The sequence below is a fragment of the Bombus pascuorum genome, chromosome 2, assembly GCF_905332965.1.
Source record: "Bombus pascuorum chromosome 2, iyBomPasc1.1, whole genome shotgun sequence".
NCBI lineage: Eukaryota > Metazoa > Arthropoda > Insecta > Hymenoptera > Apidae > Bombus > Bombus pascuorum.
In genome coordinates, this window is record NC_083489.1 from 8291516 (window position 1) to 8315712 (window position 24197).

The window sequence follows — 24197 nt, forward strand, 5'->3', positions numbered from 1 at the left end:
GGCATACTTCAACGATGCTGTATCCACGGATCTCGAATAATTGGTTGATAGGATTCATTCCGGTGGAGAGGCTGGAGCGCAATTGGCGGCGTGCGATTCACGATGCATCGTAAAAGGAAGCAAAGGAGCCGATGGAAAAACAATGAAGGTCAGCGTGCGCGGGTCGCGTTCCTCGCGGCGACAGCGGGCCTCGGAAAAAGAAATTGACGAGGAATGCGGGAGGAGGTTAAACGGCCGGCAGTAGAATACCAGAGACAAGATACGAGAGGGCTTATCGTGTCCCCGCGTCTATTTCTCGATCGCTCCGAGCGGTAAATTCAACGCGAGCACTGTCCTCGAGCGAGCAAAACGACAGGATGGAAGGCAATTACCGCCGGAGACAGCGAAAAAGCCAGATCGATAGACGATAAAGGGGCTTTCGTTATGACGAACGAGCGAGATGGCCGTGTACGACCGTACGAGGATTCAGAGACGATGAAAAATAAAGAAGAAGTTCTTGCGAGTGTGTTTCAGACCGCCGATCTGCCCCCGAATGATCGATAATTAACGTCCCCATCGAGCAAGCTTTAACGTACGACGAGCAAATAATCGTGATGTCTTGGTCCGGAGTTGTGAATCTTCTAGTTAAATCGTCAATCTTATGAAAATTTTATATATCCGTTTGATAAATTACAAATCACAGAGAAAGAAAGTCGAAACACAGCTTCTTTCCTCTTTCCTTTTTTTTTTTTTTTCATAAAGATCACCATACGCGTGGGTACCATGGATCACGACTTACATATATAGCTCATGAACGTGCTTTAACCGCGTATGAGCTTCGAATGACACGATTAGCACGCTTATTTTCAGTGTCGTTAATTCTGTTCAAATCGTGAACGCCCTGGAGGGCGCGTTTGTTATCGTAAATTGAGATTAAGAGGAATATCAACTCGCAGCTCGACGCGTGTAAATCGGAGAAAGATAGGGGAGAGCTAGACAGCTAGGGTGCCTCTTAAAAGCCCTATTAATCCAAGCAACATTACCAACCCGACGTTCGTCATGGACGACCGTTGCTCGGAGACACGAATTATAAATATTCTGGCTGCGACGACGAGCCTGCAATGTAGCTCGCAGACAGGAATACGAGGGCTGGAAGGAAGCGTTTCACGAGAATCCGTGGGCCGCGGAATGGAAATCTGGCCGGGATTCGATTTTTTTTTTTCTGTTGCTGCCGGTCAGAATTATGATCCAGCCCCCGAGGTACGAGAGCGTTGGTGGCAGGGCCGTGCCATGAGTCTGCGTAGGCCCCTGTTGGCCGGGTTGGTTGCTTCCAACGGTAGCTGGGTCTCGAAGAAAATGCAGGCCACGTGTACATTCTGCCGGTATTCTCCGAGAGATGTCTACGAATGCTGTACATCCATTAGCGTAGGACGTCGTTCCTATATAACGTCGATAGAATAGCGGGTTTTTCATTTGTACAGCTCATGGAAGAGTCTATTAGGCCGTTATAGCGGCTAAAGTAGGTTAATGCGCTTGATATTACGAGAGGGTGTAACTCTCGTCCTTCCCGAAGGAATAGCGAGCTTTAAATTTCCATGGTCGTAAGCTTCCTTGGGTTGCTGTTCTGCGAATGCTCAGTTACGAACCATGATTTTGCAGTACACGATTGTGATAGTTAATAACTGAAACTTCGAACGTTATTTATGATATACGGTCCTCCCATAAAATTCTATACCATCATCTTGATTACCATCGAATCGTTCATCACACATTCTAAACTGAGTATTTCCACTTGAGTTCGCGTGAGCGGATAGCGAACGAGCCAACGCTCGTAAGACAAGTAAGTTGCACGATTCAAGGATGAAATTACGAGGAAAGTGTATCCACGATTAATCCAGGATGCCTCAGCGATCGTCTTCAGGTGCGACTGTAACTGTTCAAGGCAAGTGCCACCGAGTTCTCGTTTATAGTAGGTAACAGGATAACGTTTCAAAGTCTATTTATCAAGGCATCTCGACTCCGTTAGCGAGCACGATAACGCGCGTATTAATAACAATCAATTAACGGAGATGAACGTGCATAGCACAGACCACGTCGATAAATCGAAGAATTCGAGGGCGCGTGAGAAGGATAACCGAGCTTTCTCCCACACTGATTTCAATGGCGCACGAACAAAGCAGATTTTTCAGCATTCGAACACGCATATTTGCACGTGACGACAGGCTTGTCGATCGCGTAAAAGCACACGAGGACTTTTACGCATTCGCGAAACAGTCCAACCACTGATCGACAAGTTATGTCGATATTTATCGTGCCGATAACCGCGAACATCGATCATTAAACATTCGTTTGACGTAACACGACGTTTGCTTCACATCGTGTTTTCGTGACAATAGGTAACGCAATAGCACCACATTCTTCATAAAATTGAATTCGATTCGAATAATTTTCGCTTCGATCTCTCGCAATTTTCTTTGTTAAAGTTCCCTTGATTGTATAAATTTTTAATCCTTTAGAAAGTATCATCCTCCCAAAGAGATTTTACGCTGAACGCCTTCGTAAGATATCCCCGAGACGTTTCAAATTTCCAAAATTTATAAGAATCCAATTTTACCGACACGGAACACAAAAGTGTTACGCCCGGTCGAAAATTATCATTCGCACGGCGCGTAAATATTCTTTTATTTTCGGACAGGATAGCAGGATGCCGACGGTGAAACTTATTACCCTTATTAACGCGATCATTCGCGAGTCGACCTGAGGACGTACGATCGCGGAAGGGGACGAGAAGACGACGAACACAGTGAACGAGAGAAGGGAAACGACGCGACGCGTTGAAATACGACGAAACGTGCACGGCTGGTCAAACGCTCGGAGGAACGGATCGTAATTTTCTTCGCTTTGGTCTCTCGCTGGCTCGATCGAGGGCTCGTGTTCCCTTTCGAAAGTCCGTGCCATAACTCGGCCGGTGCTTCGTTGCCCGGTTATACGTATGAAACATTAAGCCCGTATAGCGTCCGCTGATTAACGCGTACTTTCATGCGAGGGACGCATCCAGGATCAACGATAACGCACGGCATTGCCATCTCGAATGTTGTACTTGTAACCCAAATTGCTTTACGGTATCCTTTCCACCCGTATTTATACGCAATAGAGCGTTCGCGAGAAATTAAGCAAACTTGAAAAATCGTCGAGAAATTATCGAAACTATTCAGAATTACTGAGTTTGAAATTTTAATTACTTTATACTTAATTGTAATTAAAATCATTATTTAATTACAAGACTATTAACAATCTATCGCAGTAATCGTCGCAATAATGTTTCGATTAATCTTGATATCCACATCATTAATTTCCCTATTCTATGTACTGTTATTTAATTTCATGAACAGTTCAAATGATTTAGATTTTGCAAACAGTTTCTGCCATCTTCTGAATAGAAAATTCTGATTGATCGATCATTTTCCTAATAACCTACGTCAATTACTATGTCTTTTTTTTTATCTAGCAGCTATTCTAATATACGAAAAGGTACTCATATATTCCCGTTGCAATATATCGTGTAATCACTTGTTTCGCGTTTCGTCGTAAACATCGAACCTAACACCAGGAAGCTCGCGAGTACTAGGGTTTCGGAATCGATTCTTATCGATCGTTTTCTCGCGAATAGCCTCCGTCGGATTCGTCGCCCCGTGAAATGCGACCGACGTTGATCGCGATTCGATTCCACGCCGGATTCGTCCTCGATCTTCGATCAGTTTGCTCGACGGTTCAAGTGTCACTCCACCGTACAGATCTTCAGATAGTCAATGGCGGAAAGGAGAGGTTGAACGAGAAAAATCGGGCCGTCGCAATTTGTTATTTACCATTCTCTACGTTCGGTAGCAATTATTCCGCGGCGATGCGATTCGATAGCACGCGGTCGGGTGCACTTTCATCCGGCAGTGTGCAGTTTTACGGCGCGTCGAATCGCGCGTCCATTTGTTGCCGCGGAGATTATCTATCTGCATATTTCTTCGGCCCGCGAGATCCCGCTGATACCTCAAACGATCGGCTGGATCATATATCTCCGACGAAAGAGAAAAATCGGACACGCTTGCTCCCCCGATCGATCGATCGCGTGATAGGCTATTGTGTTTCTCTAATTCGCTGCCCCGATCGGCGGCGTCGGTTAATCGCGATCTCGTTGGGTCGAAGGTGCACGATCTCGACCTTGGACCTGACTCGATCGCATACCTTCCTAAATTTCCGCAACTTCAGTCATTTACAGAAGAAAATTTGTTACGATAATAAATTAAACGAGATACAATGATCTATCGAAAAAGTCGAGTGCGATAGGTGTGCTGTGTGATTCCATAACGATAATTTGTCTTCTATTCGCGAATCGAAATTCATACCAAGAAATTTCATCAAGAACTTCTGCAAGGGAAGAGTTTATACATCCTGAATCTCTTAATGGCCGCGCATTCGGTTGGAATGTTGTGCGATTTCCTTGGAGCAATGCGTGTATTCGGAAGAGGCAGTGCGCGGTGCATCGAGGGCCGATCGAATAAATTCGTCCCGCGGAATAGGTCGCGGCTGGGAACGAGAAAATGCTCTCAGGCCCGAGGGATCGAGGCAGAGCGGTTCGTTCCTCCCACGGTCCCATCGCAGACCTTATCTGCCTGGCATACGCGCGAGTGCGTCGAAAAGAATCAGCCAGCAGGCTCTCTCGTACGCGCGTTGCAAATGCGTACACGCGGTGTGTACGATTTCCTGGAGTAACGGCCCCGAGGTGATTCCTCGTAGCGCGGTCTTTCGCTCTTTCCTGCTCTTGTATGGCGATAAACGCGAAAAGAAAATGGACGATTATCGAGTCAATGCATCGGTATCGCGACGATATCCGGGTGGAACGAGCGTCCGGGTGTTTCCGCGCGCGCGAGTCTCGAATAATTTCGCTCGAACGGAATGGCGTTTCGAACTTTATAGATCGGCGTAGCGTGGGCAAGGCGCTAATTAACGGATAGACAAATCGATCCGGCATACGAAGGGCGTAATAGGCGTAAACTGCTCGGTGCAGCTGCTTGCTTCTAACCGGTATCGATGGATCGTGCACGTGGAAGCGTCGCGTTGCGCCACGAGAACCGTACCTCGCCGATTGCGCCATCGGCAACGCTCGCGGAATACGACGAAGGGGAACTGATTAATTAACGCGGAAAGAGGCGGTGTTGGAGGGGCGAACGCTGCGGGCGACTCGACCTTGTCGGTATTCGCCGCTAGAGGAACTCGTGCATAGAATAATACGGTGTGTTCAGAGTATGAACGGCAACGGTTCGGAGGATTTTTATTCTCGCCGTGGCAGACAAACGGACGGAGAGCAAGAAGAGACCGCGGCATTAAGATTCCGCGGCACGTTATTAATCGTTTGAGCAAACACGAGATTCGTTCGTGAAACCAACTTAATCGAGTTTATCAGCGTGAGACTTCCGTAGATGGATACGCCGGACAACGAAACGGAATACGCGGAGAAAAAATGAAAGGCACCGGACGAACATAGACGAGAAGGAGAAGTCACGTAGTGACGCGTTTTACAGTAATATCGCTATTACCGCGTGTTAGACGCTCCGACGCAATTTAAAGCGCGGTCTACGCAGTCAGAGAAATAAATTTGAAGAGGAACGTAGACGCGGGGTGAATCTATTAATTGCTAGAGAACCGCGAGTTTTCCTGCGCCGCGGTCCAGCTTCCTTATCAAGAAAAGAAGTTATCGGGAATGACGTATCGACCGATCGGTATCGCCCCGCTGCGTAACTATGGAACCGCGAGTTATCGAGCCCCTTGCGTGCTTCATCGCGTCAAGTCCGAGGGAGGAAAGCTCGTACCTCCTACAGCGACCGCGTTTCTATACACGAGCGCAATCAAAGAACGCCGATTCGTTCGTTCGATTCTAAGAGCCAGCTGGGGAGCAGAATTTCTTGCCTCGAACGCTCGTTTTACCAGAGCATCGTCTGAGTTACGTCGCACAGACCAGCGAGTCGTATGAAACGAATGACGCGATCACGAACCGCGGCATGGATGCTCTCGTTCGCCTGATTCAGCGAATTAAGCAAGCGATTCGATGTAGGTAGACCTTGATGATCCGTGGGGCCCCGATTCTGATGCAATCTACCTGCAAACGCTTCGAAAGGAGCATCGAATGTATCTTTCGGCAACGATCTAGAGAAACGAATATAATTATCTCCTTGATACATATTTAGTCCTCGTTATTGTTCCGCAATGACACACAGAAAAATTCAGAACATGAAACGGCAACAGTCTCTCTGAAGAGAAAAAATGAAAAAGAATCGTATAATCGTAATAACCTATAAAGCAGGCCTAACTTCGTGATTCAACGATAAAAAAACTTTGCGAAGAAAAAAAGATATATATATATATGTATGAATCACTTGCAAGTCGCGAACAACGTCTTGCACGCGTTGAAATCACCAGCTCGCCGCTCCGCCTAGCGTTGAAATCTCCAGAGACACGATCGCGGCTGGCGAGTTATTCCAGCTTCGAAGTTCACCGGACCGCTCACGAGGTACGCGGTAATGAGCGGTCCACAGCGGTAATTCGCAGGGAAGCCGTTCGACTCCGAAGTTAGTACGCTGGCTCGGAGAGGACCGGCCGAACGAGACGATACAACGTCCAGAGGGGTCCAGAGGGCCAGTGGAGGCCCCGCGGACCGAGCCTATGGGTTAGTAGAAGGGACCTCGCACGAACGAAGAGAGAACCGGTCCTTCCTCTGGCCCGACGACTCCTCTCGCTCCTCTCTCCTTCCATTGGCGTAGGACAACGAGCGTGGGTGCTAACCGAAGCCGCGCGGTTTTTGCCGCGACCGCGAGAGGATCTCCTAACGCGAGCCTCACTGCTCCTCGTTAGCGGTTGATTAGTATGGATGATGAGGCGCAGGAAATTTTACGAGGAACGTGCCTGCTTCTTTTGGCCTCCCGTGGGTGGATGAATTGGATGCAATTATGATTTCTCCGCGGAACGGGGCAAGTTGCGTTAGAAGATTGCCCGGTGTAATTTCCTTTCTCTTTTCCTAGTTCTTTCATGCAGGACTGCGAGATTGAGAGATTGTTGATAATAAATGATCGAGTTCGAGGTTCGTTCGTTTAACAGCGAAGCGGAGGTAGCATTCCGCGAACGTACGTATCGCATGAGCGTGCACGAACGCGAAGGTTCAAACCTGGAATCGAGGTACTTTTTCGACGATGACCTCCCTTCGTGCTCCCCACCGTGTTTCGGTCATTAACCTCGGAGCCCTTTCGCGTGATACGAGCACGTACACCCACAAAAAGCCTGAGAGCGAGCGCATGTCATTACATAAGCGTATGATGAACGCATAAGTAACTGTAATGCGCATCGGCCCTCCCGCTTCGTATACCTCCGATACTATCGAGCCTCGATAAATGGACGCGAACGTCCGAGTTGTAGATGCAACGGAATAAAAAGGACCCTGACGTTGCGGACCATCGTGTTCGATTACATAACCGATCGCGATTGGATCCTGTAAAAGACAACGACCACACGAATCTTGACTGGAAAGCGAGATTCCTCGTAAATCCCATCGAGGAGCTATCGACGTCGCGAGTTCTCCTCGAGCCGCGAATCATCCTAACACGACGAATCGTTAGGCGAAATCGCCGCGCTTCTTTCGAGGCCAACGATCACGGTAATTGAAGGCACCTACGCACAGCCAACAGAAGAGATCGGTGCTTCCGAAGCAGACGAACATCCGTGTACCGAGTGCCGTTAGACCACCACCCTCTTGTCAACGGCTGTCAAGCAAAGGAGCACTGCCCTCGCTTCGCACTCAGCCGCTTAGTTCTTAGCGACTGACAACCAACTCGCGCAAGAGGCCGCAATACGTACACCCACCTGCAGCACAAAACGACAGAGAAGTGAATCACGCGTTGCTCGCATATAATTCACACGAAGTGGGGGCCAGATACTGTTAACCGCTGTCACTCGCTGACAGCTGAGACACTACGAGCCCCTTCCTACGTCTCCTCTTTCTTCAAGCTTTTTATCACGATCGCCTAGATTTCAGATCGTCCGACCACGAAACGTCTAGGTCAACGAAGAGTAATCTCCGTTGATCGATCGGTATTTGCATCTCTTGAAACTGCCTCCCGGTGCTTCTCTTTCTTCTCCGAGGATCCATTACGCAGGTGACACTGGCAACGTTTAGCTGGCGGCGTTGTACAGTAAACTCGGTAAATCGGGGGTCGATGCATTGCCTCCGGTGAATCTTTGATCTTCGATGAAAATACAGGGGAAGAGCAACGTTGGCAGGTGGTCTACTTCGCTTCTGTTTTGATAAACAGAAGGAGCTTAAGGCATGGTCGTCTTACGGCTGTAAGAGCGTCTTCGAGTCCTCGAAATACAAAAGCTCTTTTACGAGACGTATGTAAACACGCGCGTACACCTATTCACGATTTTGGGTCACGTTCGGCGTTCGTCCCACTTGGTAGCTAACCCTGTTGCCGCAGTACAATCGAACGCTCGCGACCGGTACTCACCGCCTTACCCATCTCTTGGCTACCTACTATTTACAGTAAAAGAGATAAACAGCGGCTCCTTTCGCGCCTGTTTACGGTACTCACGGGATAGATTAAAATCAGCGAAAGAAATACGCGTCTCGAGTAGGCCATGAGGAACGTAGTCGTTCCCTCCGTGCGCGCAACATCACGCATGCACGGAGATCATGTTTCCCGAACGAGTACCAAACAGGGGAAAAAAAAGAGAAGGGGAGATCGGTGTCACCGAAAATCAAGCGGCCCACCCGGTCGATCGCCGAGCAGTGAACACGAGCGTGCTCGACGACACCGTGGCCAGGTATACAATAAATATCAGCGACAAATTAACGCGCGCCGAGGGAGAAGGCTCGGTTGCTCGGCGGGCAGTCGTCGGGTAAACGTGCAATTACTAATTACAGATAGCCGGTGATTCGAGTAACGGGAACGCGAAACGCTGCACTGCCTACCGTGGTGCGCGCAGGGTAATTTAATTAACGGCAATTATATCGCCCGCACGCTGATTTATGCGTCCTGATGGAATCGCGACGTCCGTAACGCGACACGGATCCTTCCTCCTTCGCGCGACGCCTGCGTGCACCACACACTTTCACCGTATCCGTAACGCACCATTATGCCACGCTTTAAATCTCCGCGTGACCACGGGAACGGCCACGTTAATTGGCGTTATCCGCGCGAAACGCGTCACGAAAAAGAGCCCGATGCGCAAAAACCCGATACCCACGACGTTGCTCGTCGATCGGACCGCCTTCGTCCCTCACGAAGCAAAGATAAACGAGAAGCCCGTGTTTCACAGCCACTTTCCTCCGCCGCGACACGGCCACTAAGAGCCACAAAGAGCCACTCGATACGCACCCTATACTGCCAATCAAAGTGTCAACGCTATCTGGAGTACGTTTCGAGGCGGTTCTCTCATCGACTCACGAGCCCGTCAGGATACCAGTCATCCAGAAGGTTGGAAGCGTATCGCGAGCGGATGCCGCGAGGGTTTCGGACGTTAATTGAATAATTTGCATCCCACCTGTCAGTATTCGTCTGGATGGGACGCGCTGTATGACGGGACGAGGTCACAAATGGGTTGGATTCTTTCTTCGCTAATCTCGTCCGTCTACCGGTCATCAACGATTTCAAGCGTCAACTAAAACGAGCAGACGAATATTATTCCGAGAAATCAGAAACGACTTCACAGCAACGAAATTGCAGGTTCGAGCGAAAACACCTTATTGCAGTAAATGAGAACCGGACGATCACGCGAGACGCTGCTTAAAGGAAACGAAGAATAAATCGATTTAACTGGTTGTCATTAGCGTGCATTGTCAGGAACGACGGAGTTTTAAGCGATCGTGGTGCGTTTGAGATTATTACAAATTGCAGGTTGGCGCACGGACGCGATAAGGCTCATTCGTCATCGTTTCACAGTGGCGACGGTCATTGTTATTTAAATCCGCGCATCGTGGTGCTTGCTCGCGGTACAGTTCTTCTTCGTGGTATACTTCGTAAACAGGCTGCGCGAGGAGAAGCAACCGGGTTGCACGAGTTTCGCCGCGAACCCGCTCGTTGCTCAGGAATTTCACCTAGGCAGAAATGCACCCCGCGAGTATCGAGAGACCGGTTATTGCTCGACATTCCTGACCGTCGACCAGATGTCATCGGCCAAGGCAACCTCACGGAAAAAGGCAAACCGGAGGACATCGACTTTAATGCGACGGTATCGGTTTCAGTCTCCGAATACCACGGCAAAGAACCACCTGCCTCTCTGTCAGCCTTCATGAACGCACGTGGAATCGTTCTGGAAACGGCGATCCATTCAACAGCGGGATAGAAAAAAGGACTACCTTGAGGGGACGACGCAAAGAACACGCTCTGTGTGATTTGGAATTAACGTCACCCAACCACTTTGCTCTTCAAAACCAACCTCCGTAGCTGAATACCTTGCAAATTCGCAAAACGGAATTTCTCGATGTCCGAATCAACATGGCGATGACGAAGATTCTCTTTGTTGACAACGCGTAGGTAGACGCGCACAATGTATCGCCAAATATGAAGATTCGCGAATCCCTTCGACTATTCAGACGGTTATTTGTCACTTTCGAGATCGCAATATATAGACGCTTTTGAGAATCGATAAGTAATTCCAAGCGAAAGCGAAGAAATCTCTACAGAAGTTTGAAGTTCATCGATCCCAAATTTCACGAGGAGAGGCATTTACTGCGTCGATGATATTTCGTCGGCAATTATATTTGGAATTCGCAATCCGTTAAGCGAGAGGTCAAGTGGGTTAGGGGGTTATGAGCGGCGATTTCAAAAAGTGGCCATGTCACGTCGCAAGGCCAAGAATGCAATCGGCGGCGTACGTCTCTTTCTCGATTCGTTTCCAGGCCTTTCGGCCCTTGTACGGTCGACGGTCGGGCAAGAAGTGGTCGTTCGAGCATCGAGGCACGGCCGCTGCAGCCGTATGAGGCAGCGACACCTCTTTCGTCGGCTTCGCGTCTCAACACGTGCTGCTCCAGAAATCAAATGCACCGAGGGAAAAACCGTGCATCGCGTCTGTAGATTAAAATAAAAACGCGAACCGGGCGTTCGCTCGTCCGCGCGCAACCCGCTTGAAAACACCAACCGGGCTTTTTCGTGTTTCTCCTTCTCGACGCTCGATCCTCCAACAGTTTATAAAAAAAAGTCGCGCGACAGGTCGGCGTAAAAAAGTAATTGCAACGTATCGCGGTTTCCATCGAAATTCCCTGCTGTCACTTCGATCTAGCGATGCACAATGCAACTACCGATAGATCGAGCGGATTTCGGTGATCGGTCGAGTATCGATCGCGTCGATCGACTTCGTTATTCGCTACCTGTCCGTCTACTTAGCTCGACTAGATCGAGTATCTGCGACACGTAGGATAGGATCAGGATGGAGTTGGTTTACGATGAATAGGAGTCTTGCGATTCTTGTCGCGAACGAGAGACGAACGGCAGAGTCGATAACGGAAGGAATGCTTGGTTCGCGGATTAGTAGCTTGACATATGTCATAAGAGATATTACTACGTAAAAATATTAGAACGTAGGAATACCTCGAGCAACAGATGTATCTGGATTAATCGAATCTACGTTCAATAAGTATCAAGAATGATAGCACGAACCACTCGAATCTTGTGCCTAACGTAAATACACGTTCCGCCTCGACTGTAATGCGCTTACCACTAACGATAGAAATCGCCGGTATAAACTCCTCCCCGAATCGATTCCATATTTTTACGACTTCATCACGAACTCGACAACGTGAATCGTTGTTACATCCCCCCACCCCCACCCGATCCAATTAATCTTAACGCGTATCGAATAGCGCGCTGCAACACGCTTCCACGTAGCAACCCCTATGAATTCGGAGCGGCGAACCGATTGTTCGACGAATGGAAAAGAGTCTGGATAATCGAGAGCGGCAAAAGAGCGATTAACGGCAATAATAAAAGCGGCGCTATCGAGCTGCGGACCAGCGGCTCCATTAAAACAGCTGCAAACAGTCCGTTGCCGTAATTTTACGTCGTTTCCCGCAGCTATCGTTGGATCTCCGCGGCGCTACTTCAAGGTTCCGAGCCGTGTAAAGCTAGCTGCTACGCTCCTTTACGACGCTCCGCGCCATACGTTAATAACTCACGCTCTCAACTATCAGATAGGTGTATAACAGAAGCGCTGCCTCGTTCTATCTTCCTCCGGGGTTCGAGCCACGAAGGCAGCATCGTTGCTCCCAGGCCGACGATTCGTTCGCGCGCGAGAATGAACCGCGATTTATCGCCGTGATGCGGCCGAGAGCCCGCAGGACCCTCTTTTTCGCGGCCGGACGCCGATCCAAAGGGAGAGCAAACCGGCAAACGAGGGATACCTCTGGCCGCAGATAAATACTCGCCCTAGCGACTTTATCACTCGCGCGTACACGTGTAGACCCGTGTGCGTGCACGTCGAGTGCGTAAGGTGGATTGAAAAGCGCGTACGATGGAGGATAGTGTTTTTAGCAGGAAGGTTTACTACGCGAGCAGCAAATGGATCGAGTTCGATACGCGATAGCTTAAATCGATTGAAACTTGGTAAGGTCAATTGTTTTATGTTAGCGACATTAGATTAGCAGTTTGCATAAACTTGTATTGAACGTATTGGTATCAAAAAGTAATAACCTTCTTTTTCGAATAACTTTTACGATATATTACTAACAAAAAGTTGGGAATCATTAATGTGCTGTAATTTACATCCTCTCGCTATGATATAAACTCCGTGATAATAAATGATGCAGCATCAAGTGATAGAATCTATTTGTACAGGCAGAGAAATGGGAAGACGACTAATCAGCGTAAAGGAATGAGAAAAATTGTTATCGGGCCCATCGCGGAGCTCAGTTTCTGCCTACGGTCGGCCCGTTTATTTGCTCCAATTTGTTGCGCTTTAATTCCCGCGCGGCGCGCAGTCACGTTACTAATGATGTTATGAACGTTCTGTCATTGCACGGATTCCCGGCGATCGCTTCGATACGCGTTCGACGAGCGGTTTTAGCCCGACTACCGGCTGCATCCCCGCATGCCACGGATCCGAGCGCATGCCGGCAACGAGTTTTTCATCGAGCTCGTACGCCAAGCAGAGTCACCGCGACTCGTCTTCTCGGCGACCACGAAAGAAGCTGCCTTCGCGTCGTTTAATTTCGACGACAACGAAGACGACGAGAACGAGGAGAGAACGATGAGAGACGAGCACGGAGTCGAGGACGACTCGGTATCGATCGCAATTACCGGCGCGCAACCGAGAACCAACAGCCACCACGGACAAAACGAGCCGCAGTTCCTTCCCGGCGAGAACGCGGAACAGTCGTGAACAGATGTCGTTCCGTGGAATGCCGACCGTCGATCCTACGGGCTCTCGTCTCTCCGTCCTTCCTCGTTTCTTCCCGTTCTGGAACCGACGACGCCAGAGACGCGACGTTCTCGGAACGAACTCGCCTGATATCTTGTCGACGGATGCCCATATTTTTCCCTACGGTCGAACGGTAGCCACCTCTTTTTTTCTAAGTTCTTTGAACCCATACCAGTCGAAAGCATCGATGGAAAGGTTGAAGGTTCCCTTTTTCGTTCAATCATAACGATAAATCCAGTGTATAAAGAATTTTTTTTTAATGTCGGAATAAATTACGAGAGTCTGTTTAAGCGGTTTTTCATGCGTCCTGGAATTTCCAGAAAATTCTATCGAGTAAAAGATCCAAGTATCTGAAGCATTTCAAGTATCCAACCTCTCGAAAGCGCCCAAATCGTCGAAATTCTTTGACCCTTCGGATAACCCGGTCCGAACAAGCAACAGGATAGGCCAAGTATCTTCCAAGCATGCGACCGACGAACGCCGCTATTGAAAACGTCGAGCGTGACAGCGTCCAGCGATCTCTTCGACACGGTCAATATTTTCGAGCCAATTAATTTCCATAAAAACGTGCGAACCGAGGCAAGCCGAGAGGCAAGGCGGTGCGGCACGACGAACATCCCGATAAACTCGCCAGCCAATTACACCGAATTTATTCGCCACGACGTCGATTAGCCACACCGTGGCTCTCGGCTCTTCGATTATTCCCTCTCCTGTGTTTCCGTGCACATCGTAATTCCTGACGGAGCTCGACGAGGTGATACATCAGCGATGGTAATGGAGAGAAAGCGCGACGCGCGAACTTTTTCGCCAGGCCGGATACGGTCCATGCGTGGGAGCAGCCTTCGATCGATCGATCCACGATTACACCGGGCTACACGGATAAATTCGAGCGCGATTGTCCATGCTTTGTGTCGATCGTCGATAATCTTTACGATGAGCGTGAAGCATACTCTGGACGCTGGACGAGAGAAGAAAAAAGGTGTCGCGATCGTGGTCGTGACGTAACGCTTAAATGGCGGGGCCACGACTTCCTACAAATTGCCCGTAAATCGGTGACCAAGCGATTGGCAGCCGAGCGAAATGCCAATACGCCATCGATTCTTAGTCGTAGCGAGAAAAGCTTTCCATTCCGGAGGGGCCGTTTCGTGAATACTCAAGCACTTAACCGTTTTGAAGGTGCAAACGTATCGTAGGCAGAATAAATGGAACTGAGGCGTGCGTTTATTAAACGAAACAGTGTCGCGAGAAAGAAGAACGTTTCTCGTGAAGAGCGTGAAGTTCACCAAAGGAATGCCTCTCCCATGAAAACGTTTCGCATGACAGACGTCCGTTGGCCGGAGATAAATCTCGTGACTCGTAGGCTGACTGGCAGCCCGCTTAGACGGCGGCACGCTCGTTCTTCCTTAATCACCTTTTTCAATTTATTCGCTTACGAAACGCCGGCTTTTTACCGCGTTACACGTCCTCGCGCGCGGTCCGCTTCGAATACCGTTCCCTGCACTCGCTGAAAAAACTGTCTCGAATCTGTTCGTAGAATTACCCGGCGAATAGAACAATAGATCGTCTGTTGACTGGACTATTTGGATCGTAAAACGACGCATTGCAAAAGCAAAACAGACCTCAATGGATAGATATCTTGAATGGGTTAATTGGGTGTTGGCAAACAGAGTTAGCGATACAATCGCCGATTAGACACCGGTGAATTGCAAACGATCGCATGGAACAATTTCTACCTGCTTTCGATTTTTACCTGAATTTAAGTACGCTTTTTGTATCTTTCGTAAGGGTATTTTAAAATAGATTTAAATGGCGGTTGTATTAACTACATACGTTGTAAAGAAACGATTAATAAGCAGAACTCTAAAGGTACATTCCGCTAAGAGAATCGTGGACATTTTTCTCTGACGTGAGACAGCCAGATGACGGGTAATGACAGCGTTAATTCAAAGATTTGATGTTTCCCTGTGTGGTCTCTGGTCACGTGAAATCGATCTTGACGGGAAGACCTGGGAACGAAGCCCGGTATCGAGCACGCAGGTGTGGCTAAACGTTCGCAACGAGCAATCATGCGCTATTAAATGGTGCAGCTCGACGGAGCATCGGCTTATGAGTTGTAACGAAGTCCCGCTAATGCCGAGTCGTCAAACAAATTTATGCGTGCGTATCAGATGTCAGCAATTACGGCGAGTTAACATTTCCGTGAATCTTGGGAAGACACTCTTCCCATAATCGTCCGGCACCATGATGTTCGTTTCCTCTCGTGGGATCGCACTCTCGAACATATCGCGGAAACATTTGACTTTCGAAATACGTTTGACTAAATCTTACTGTTAATAATTAGAGTCGTATGGTGAATTCGAGTCGTAAATGAATTTGATTACACGCTGTCGGTAATACGGAATTTGGAATATTTTATTCGAATAGCATAAAGAGGCAAGTATTTTTAACAAATCGTTTACAGCCATAACGCAAGCCTGGAGGCGAAGGAAAATAAATTCGTAACGTTCTCACGAGGCAGTCGAAAATCCTCAGGGCTCGCGTGTAACGTTAGGCGCATGTTTGCCTGCTGTGCGGGTACGAGTTAGTAAACCTCGAATAATTCCGTCATGCAGTATTCTTTAATCGGTGATAAATAAAAAGAAGTGGGAAAAGAAAAAAAAGTCGAATAAAATTAAGAAGTGGGAGAAGGGTAAACAGCGAAGGAGAAAAGAAGAAAGATAGAAATTCTTCCCACACGAGTTTAGGGGCTTGCCGTGGCGCGGCATTGACCTTTAACATCGCGCACCGCGTTAATCCTGCTTCCCCACCCCCAACCATCCGATGCAGCGATGAATGAAACGATCCCGGCCATTAATCGTCGCGCCGTTTCCACGAAGGAACGCACGCCTCGGCGCCGAGCTATGCTGATTTCAATTAATTCCACGACATTCCAGCTTTTTCTCCGACGGTGAGAAGCAGCCCAGGATGATCGTAAGCGTCGCGAATTCTCCGCGAGGGTTGCAAAAGAAAAGTCCACCGGTGTTCTCCTCCGCGTCCATATACAGGGGAAAGAAACGCATTACTGTTTGCCCCGGCTGTTCGAGGGTTCGACCGGGCCTCGAACCAGACCTCGACTCTCTTTTCCTCGGGCGAATGCCGCGAGTTCTGCGCTATAAAACACTTTATAATAGCATTTCCTGAGGGGCTACGGAGCAACGATAATTGTGGTAATGGCACGAAGAAATATGGTATTAAAATATGTACCAACCGTGTTCTTTTTTCCTCATACAACAGATCGATGCGACGTTCGTCCTGGCGAGGGGTAATTGCGCCAAGGATAGGAGGTTTCGCGTTCGAGAAGAAATAGAAAGGATTCGCTTAACCTTGCTGGTTTTTCGAGTACCGCGTTCCGTCATTTTACGAGTGTCCGACGAAAAACACCATAACGGAGATTACGAGGAAAATAAACCTGCTGGTTCGATGCTAGCAATGAAATCCTTCGTTTACATATTGCTTTTTAATTGATAAAACGTTGGTCGATTGCACGGTGGACGACGCGGCGTCTCTGCTCGTTTACAGTCGAGAGAATATTATATTCCAGCAGTGAGAATATAGAAAAATTCGTTGATAGGATTCGCCAAATGAAAATAGATGATCGCGGAGACCTTTTAATGGCCGACGCGCGTTCGATCATTGTCGCGCAATTGCTTCGTTAACGACCATTTTACAAGCGTACAGGGAAAGGTACTCGAGCGTTGGCATACTTCACGGGAGATTATGTATTAGAAATTACCGCGTGTCGCGTCTGGCGACAATGAACGTCAGAACCGTCTACTGCCGTGCGAGATCCGACCGATACTCTCTCGAATAATTCAACCGATCGACCCATATAGGGAACGCGTTGCCACGGTGTATTATTAGATAGCTGCGGGGGAGTCTTAATTCAAAGCCGGAGGTACGTGCCTAGATGAATTCTAGGCTGCTCTTACCTTACCTCCGCTTCTCTCCTGAATACTTCATGTTATTTGGAAATAAGTTTCTAGTCGTAAACTTTAAGCAGCTTAGAATATATCGGATTGTGTAATATGCAGGAAAGTTTTATTATGAGATTTCACCAGCGATAATCGTTAAGTGGATACGAAGGGAGAACGTGGAAAACTTGATCCATGCAGAACTGGAATTAAACGAATTTGGTATGGTAGACGAATGGTAAACCTAGATATCATCGCACTAAGATGGATTTATGGAAATTATATGAACGGGACAAATTGTTTAGAAGAAAGTGTAATTAAATTGGGTACATTATTAGGTTATTACCCTTAGGAAAATTATAAATACAAGAAACAGTTAGAACACGTGGGACTTCCGCGCAATCGAAGACAATTCGCATCACTGTACGAAAATTTCCTAGTTCCATCAATCTCGATGGGTACGACAATATAACGACATAAATCATCATAGCCCAAGACGCATGGCGTTAAATTTCTGTATACATCCTTCGATATATGTAAAGAAGAAGAAGTCTCAGCTTCTTCAACTTATATTTCTGTAGTTATATTTATAGTCTTCATTTTGGTTTGAATTCAATTTAGAATGGAAGCCGCTTAGTATTCCATACGGGCAGACTCCAGACGTTTAAAGTAATCTCATCATCTGGCCATCTGTCACGACATGTCCATGGCAAACAACAGTCAGCATTCGCGATTTCGCTTTTGTTCCGGCTGGTTCGTTTCGAGGTTCCGTCTGGCTACGTAAACCAGTTCGACCGTGAAGCGTAGGCGGTTCACCACGGCGCGGCGCGGCGCGGCGACAGCGAAGAGCAAGAACGAGACACGCGTTTACGCGTTTCCATAATAAAACACAATGCACATCGGGGTATATTCTCTGGCCTACGCTCAACATCCGCCATTCAAGGTTCCCAGGGTATGTACGTGCAATCGTAAAGCAGAGTCCAGCGCGAGGGGAGCGTGCCTCTTGAAATGTTTATACTCGAGTTTCTCGTCAACGACAGCGGCCACAAAATCCTGTGGCGCAATAACGGCGCAAGGACGACTTCTGGTCGCGGCTACGATGGCTGGCGAACGAGAAAGGATTCTCGTCGTGTGTTTCTCGCGCGGTGGCGAGAAAAAAACCCATAGCCGTAAACCTCTTGTCGCTCGATACGGCCGCGATAACTTCCGTCGTTACGGCCGTCTTCTGACTTTGCGGATCACCTCGTAATTAAGACAAGAAGTAAACACCGGTCCCGATAAAACGAAATACGCGAGAACGTTGCACGACGAACGAAAAAACCGTACAGATATCCTCGCAGGAACGCTCGAATCCGCCTACTGGAAATAAAACGAGCGCTCTTGAGATGCAGTTGTCTCGATGCAAATGTCGAACACTTTCAACGATAATACAATGTTTCAAGTTTAAGAGAATGGAATTTAAAGTAGATACGGATTCCTTGATCCCCTAGGTAAAGTTTGTTATTTGGATATTCTTACGAGTACCTTCGTATAGCGAAGGAAACGAATCGATCTTGATGAATACGACCGAGACAGATATTTAATTCCAGATTAAACACTAGCAGTGTACGAAGAATCGCAGGGTGCTTGGGATCCCTTCGACCGAAGAAGATATTAATCGCACGAAGGAAAAAGCGAGCAAGATGATCAGGTGCAACATTCGATACGCGAGCTTGCGTATTACGGGGCGTCGTAAACCTCGATGTTCTATCATTACGTCGAAATATAGCGCTGGTAACCGGTATCAATAAGGAGGAGACCGTGTACTGGTGATATGGAAAGGTCTATTTTGACTCGACTGCATTCCTGGGTGGTTACGGCAAACATCCATGAACTTCCTGAATTCTTAAGAAGGGAAAACTCGGATAATCGAGGCGAACGATTAATCGGATAGTCGAGACAATTACGCAGTCAGGTGTCTGGCGTTGAGTTAAAGCAAACAGCGTCGTCCGGAATCGAGAAATCGCAGAAATCATCTCGACGTGGGCACGCCTATGTGGTGTTATATTTAACTTCGTTTAAAAAGATGACCAAAACCGATTGACGTAATAACCATCACGATCTCCTTTCTAGTCTCATTTGCGGTATATTGAACAACTTTGATCGTAAAACGGAAAGTTAATTTATACATTTTTGCCGTTGCTCGGTAATAGTTCTGAATCGACGTTTCTCCGACAGTTCGATGTTGCTTTACAGTCGTACGGTAGTGACATGTGCTAACTGGACTCTTGAAATTGATCAGCGGGTTCGTAAGGTACACCTGCAATCGATATCGTGGAGAAAACCACACGCGTTACGTTTCCTGGCAATGAGGTGCTCCTTTTACAAGGACGCGGGAAAAGGATGTTGTAGCCGAGGCAACATGTACGGTTAATGAGCCTCGACATATAGTGCTTTTAGCGTTAGAGCGAGGAACGAGGATAAGGGCACCGTGGGTAGTAAATGGAAGAAAAAATATAATTTCAGAGACATAGAGTTTGAAATCTGGATTCCTTCGATCGTGGAAAGACTATTCCGAGAGTTGAACTATGCAGCTGTGTTCCTCGGTTTAATCTCGGTATTGAAACGATACCGCCCACAGAGAAGCAACCTTAAGATTGACGCTTAAAAAGATTTGCGCAAGAGATACACAAATAGAAGGTAATGGCGATTGGTTTATCTGTATATAAACCGGGTATCTTTGTTCTCCAGGAACATTGTAAAAAGTGTCTTGAACAAAGGTGACACGAATCGATGAAAACAGCATATGTGCAAAAAGAAACAATTCTCAAGGGAGCTTGTATTTTCCGTGTAAAGATATGTTCACAATGGGCGAACAATGTTTCGCGTTTTTAATGAAGTTCTTTTGAAAAGCACAAAGGAAAGTGGAGAGCATAGTAAGTGAAAAATGTGACACGATACGAAACGGACGAAATGTAATTCCGGTCAAGGAAGCTGAATCTGAAATTCTATGGCACTTGGCTTCTACTTTCTTCGCCCTTACTTTCTACCGTAACTAGGCAGCTCTGCATTTAGCGTGAAAACACGCCGCTTTGTGTGTTTCACCTTCGCGGCGAGAACATGAATTATAACGAGACTCGAGCACGATAAATGAGCTCTGAGACTAGTTTCAAGGAGATAACGTTCACGTTGACGTTTCTTCGTTTCAGACGGTAGTGACGTTGAAATATTGAAACGGACCGGGCCCGACCTTGTCGACGGTCCTTTTTACTACCGGTTCATCTCGTTCTTTGTGCTCGGCTCCAGTGACGAGCACAATGAGAAATCGCTTCTGTTACCCAACCACCGCGGATGGTGCTCCCGGGTTTTAATATAAAGCGATTCGCTTTCGGGCATTCTCTAGATCGTCGCGATTGCACCAAAAGGTGCTACAGGAGATGGAAAAGTAAAAGTACAGGGTTAATTTGTTTCAGAATTCAAGAATTTTTAAATATTGCATTTCAAATATTTAATTCTCCGTAGGAAAATTGAATTGTTGACGATTGAAATCTCGGGTTTCTTTTCGCCAAACTTTTATTCTCATTAAAAGAAAATCTCGGATACTTAACAGACAATTGTATTAAGAACACTGACAAGTATCCGGAATACTGTCAGATCTTTTGTAAGCTTGGTAACTATGTACGCTTTGATATGAACGATCTAATTTGCCTACGCAGTGTAAAAAGATACATTTGCTTGGAGAGAGTCGATTCAATTTCCCAGAAGTCATCCTTTCTTACCTCAAATAAACAACAACAACGTATCAAGATATATCGTCACATATTCTCAGCCCGTATGTACCTACAACGACAGCATATCCCGTACACCCTACCGTTCAGCGAATTCCTTCGTTCCGAAAGAATGGCTCTGTCATCGCACGCGGAAACGGAGAATATGGAACGTCGTCGTGTCGTAAATCGACACATAGTACCGAGGACGAGCGTCTCCTCTTTCCTTGAGGTCAGCGAAGGAGCCGGAAATGCGGGTCTCCATCGAGCACCATGGATGTATAGTTATGCCCTCGCTGGCCTCGAAGGTCAGATCGTTGGCGAGATCAACGACGACGATCGAACGAGCATCGCCGAGACGCACGATCGATAAAGAGGACTTAGCTGGCGCGTTCGAGCGCCCGCGGCGCTCGTTTCTACGCTGCTTCTTCGAACAGGAGGAGCATCCTGTATATAAAGGAAGTCGAGCAAACAACAAGATGACAACCGTATACCGACATTCTGTCGACTGTCCTGCGTGGGCATATAACGAGATCTCGTTTGAAGCGTTGTTATTCGGCTTTACGACTGCTTCTTTTTGATCAGATCTTCATGCTCTGCTAACGTCCTGACAACGAATGTGCCGACTTTTTGCCAGAACGTTATTCGGCTAGAGTAAAGCGGACACGAAGTTCGTAGCTGGGACAATTAGATGTGTTGAAGTGGTCATCACTTTTAAGAAAACTCTACATCTGGTCTTCTAGTTTTCTCAAGCACCGAAGCCATCGACAGCGTATAGACAAAAGACTGGGTCTAAGGCAAACCATAAACAGTACACAAGCAACGTTGTCTTCAGGGTTTTCAGTTATAGGGTAACACTGCTAGCGTGGGGATCTGGACCAGTTCAATTATATTCCGATTTGTATTTACACTTGAGTATTTCAAATATATATTTTCCACCTTACAATTTATCTGCGCGTTCCTGTGTATTCACATACATCTAATAACCTCAACAAGAAGAGACAGGAAAAGATGTTCTACAACTTCTCCTGCCAAAATTTTTTATTAAACATTCCACTTCCCATCCTCTTGTACGTCTAATCGGCTGTGTTTGATTTTTCTCAAACTTCTACCATTGCAATTTTTGAATTTAGATTTGTTAATTTAGCCGAATTAAGGATTGAACACTCGTAGCAGAAGAAAGCGTTGACAATTTCTTAAACAGGCAACGTTTAACAATATTTCGGACTAAATTCCAATGGGGAGGTAACGGGCGATTCTTTTCCATAACACGAACAATTCTTCGTACCGTAAGGATGACACGAGGCGTGCGCTAATTTCACGCTAACGTGTGTACACGGCAATTAAGCGGATGAGAGTAAGCAGAAAAAGGCATCCGCTCGCACGTGAAAATTGTATCGCAATCCACAAAGCAGCCTGAGAAATCCTGGAAATCATTACGACAGCGTGTCACGCTGGCCCCCGAGACAAAGAAACATTAGATGCATCTGTGAATAAAACCGAGCTCGCGTGTCTTAATGTTCCCACGTGTTACTGGGTCAGTATACTTTTTAAAAGCGGGTACCGTACGGCCACCTTAACCCATAGATAATCTACAAACCTTCTGGGCCTTCGACATTATAAGGACATTACACCATTCAAAAAAACTTGCAGGTGCGTTACGTTCATTATGAAAAAGAGATAGATCTTGTAACTTCTATATACATTTTCAGATAGCAAATTTTTTATATAACGCACATATATACATAAAAGTTTTCTATGTTAAGCGCTCAAATACTTTCGTGAAACAACGCGCAAGATAATCAACTTACAATTTTCATAATGACATTTAATAGCTGAAAGATGTATTCCATTGCTTTAATTAAGTTCATAAATATATGAAACCTAATAAACATCCACGGTCTACTAATGATCGTTAAACGATGGTACTGCCGACGATTCGTCGAACAGCGTAGAAATTTGTTCAACAGCGTAGATTAGCTCCAACCGACGATCAACAAATTGCTACCAGTTTCTTGCGACTTTTGTCCTTCCGCGATAGAGGTTCGCGCGTCAGGGTTTATCGATTGTACGTTGAACGTTATCGCCAGCGCCGAGCAACGCTTACATCCATTACACGTCCAGGATAATTGCACGACAGTGAACGAGGGCCCATCGACTCTCTCGACTGGCGGTAACGTTTTACGGCTAATTAACGTTTGTCCCTATCGGTGGGATCGTTACGCGGGCTTCGGGAGCGACGCTCGACAAAAACCGCACGAAACTTGACGTTCCCGCGATTTCCACGAAAGCCATCGCAATGCCGGTGAATCGACGCTCGTAAATCCCGCCGCTTACCATTACCGTTAGCACTCGAAGAGCAGGAATGGAACGAGAGAAGGAGGCAAGAAACGTAAAAGAGAGGAACGAACGACGAGAGAGGAATTGCGGTCGGCTCCTTTCCTTTCGCCCTTGAAGCGCGAAAATGTAATTGCATTCCGCGAACACGGCGCCTAGCGTGACCCAGAACAACCGAGTAATCGTCGAAACGAACAACGGATAACCGAGAATAACGACTGGTGCTTGGTTTGGTTACACCAAAGAGTTCGCCAAGAGCTCTCGAAAACGCCCACGATCGGGCTGAAGAGCTGACCCCGACGTCACCTCGATGGCGCCACACGTTGCTGGAAACCTCGCCGGACGAAGGTTACTTTCGCAATCGTCTGGACCAACCGTGGATACGAAAAACCGTGGTCGCGGCGAGATTCTTCTTCGAGGTAGACAGGTCTGATTTAATCCATCGATGTTAGAAGCGTGGGTGGCACATACGCGAAATACCGAGTCTCGAAATCCGGCGGTGACCTGCGTGGATCGTCTGGCCAAGTTACATACACACCTAGGAGTGATGAAAGTTTCGAAGGAAGATCCGGGACGAGATGATTCTTTCTGCGTTTGTTAACAATTTCTGCTGGTAATATGCAGTAACAGACCACGTTGTTATACGACTTTGACGTATGGCACGTAAGGTATGAATAAATACAGCAGATAACGCGCAATCGCGAAAAAACGCGATACTCTTATATAAACGTTC

The 24197-nt window shown here is 47.3% G+C and overlaps 1 protein-coding gene across 4 annotated transcripts in view; it reads right to left on the bottom strand.

The window, feature by feature from the left end:
* Positions 1-24197, bottom strand: part of LOC132904523 (uncharacterized) — a 165401-nt gene that overhangs the window by 59558 nt on the left and 81646 nt on the right. Inside the window, exon 1 of one of the 4 annotated variants that reach the window (XM_060955095.1) lies at positions 1818-1821. The exons of the other annotated variants lie outside the window; for them this stretch is intronic. The gene's annotated coding sequence lies outside the window, so the exon portion shown is untranslated. Of the gene's footprint in view, positions 1-1817; positions 1822-24197 lie in introns of those variants that run through there. 4 annotated transcript variants of the gene reach the window in all.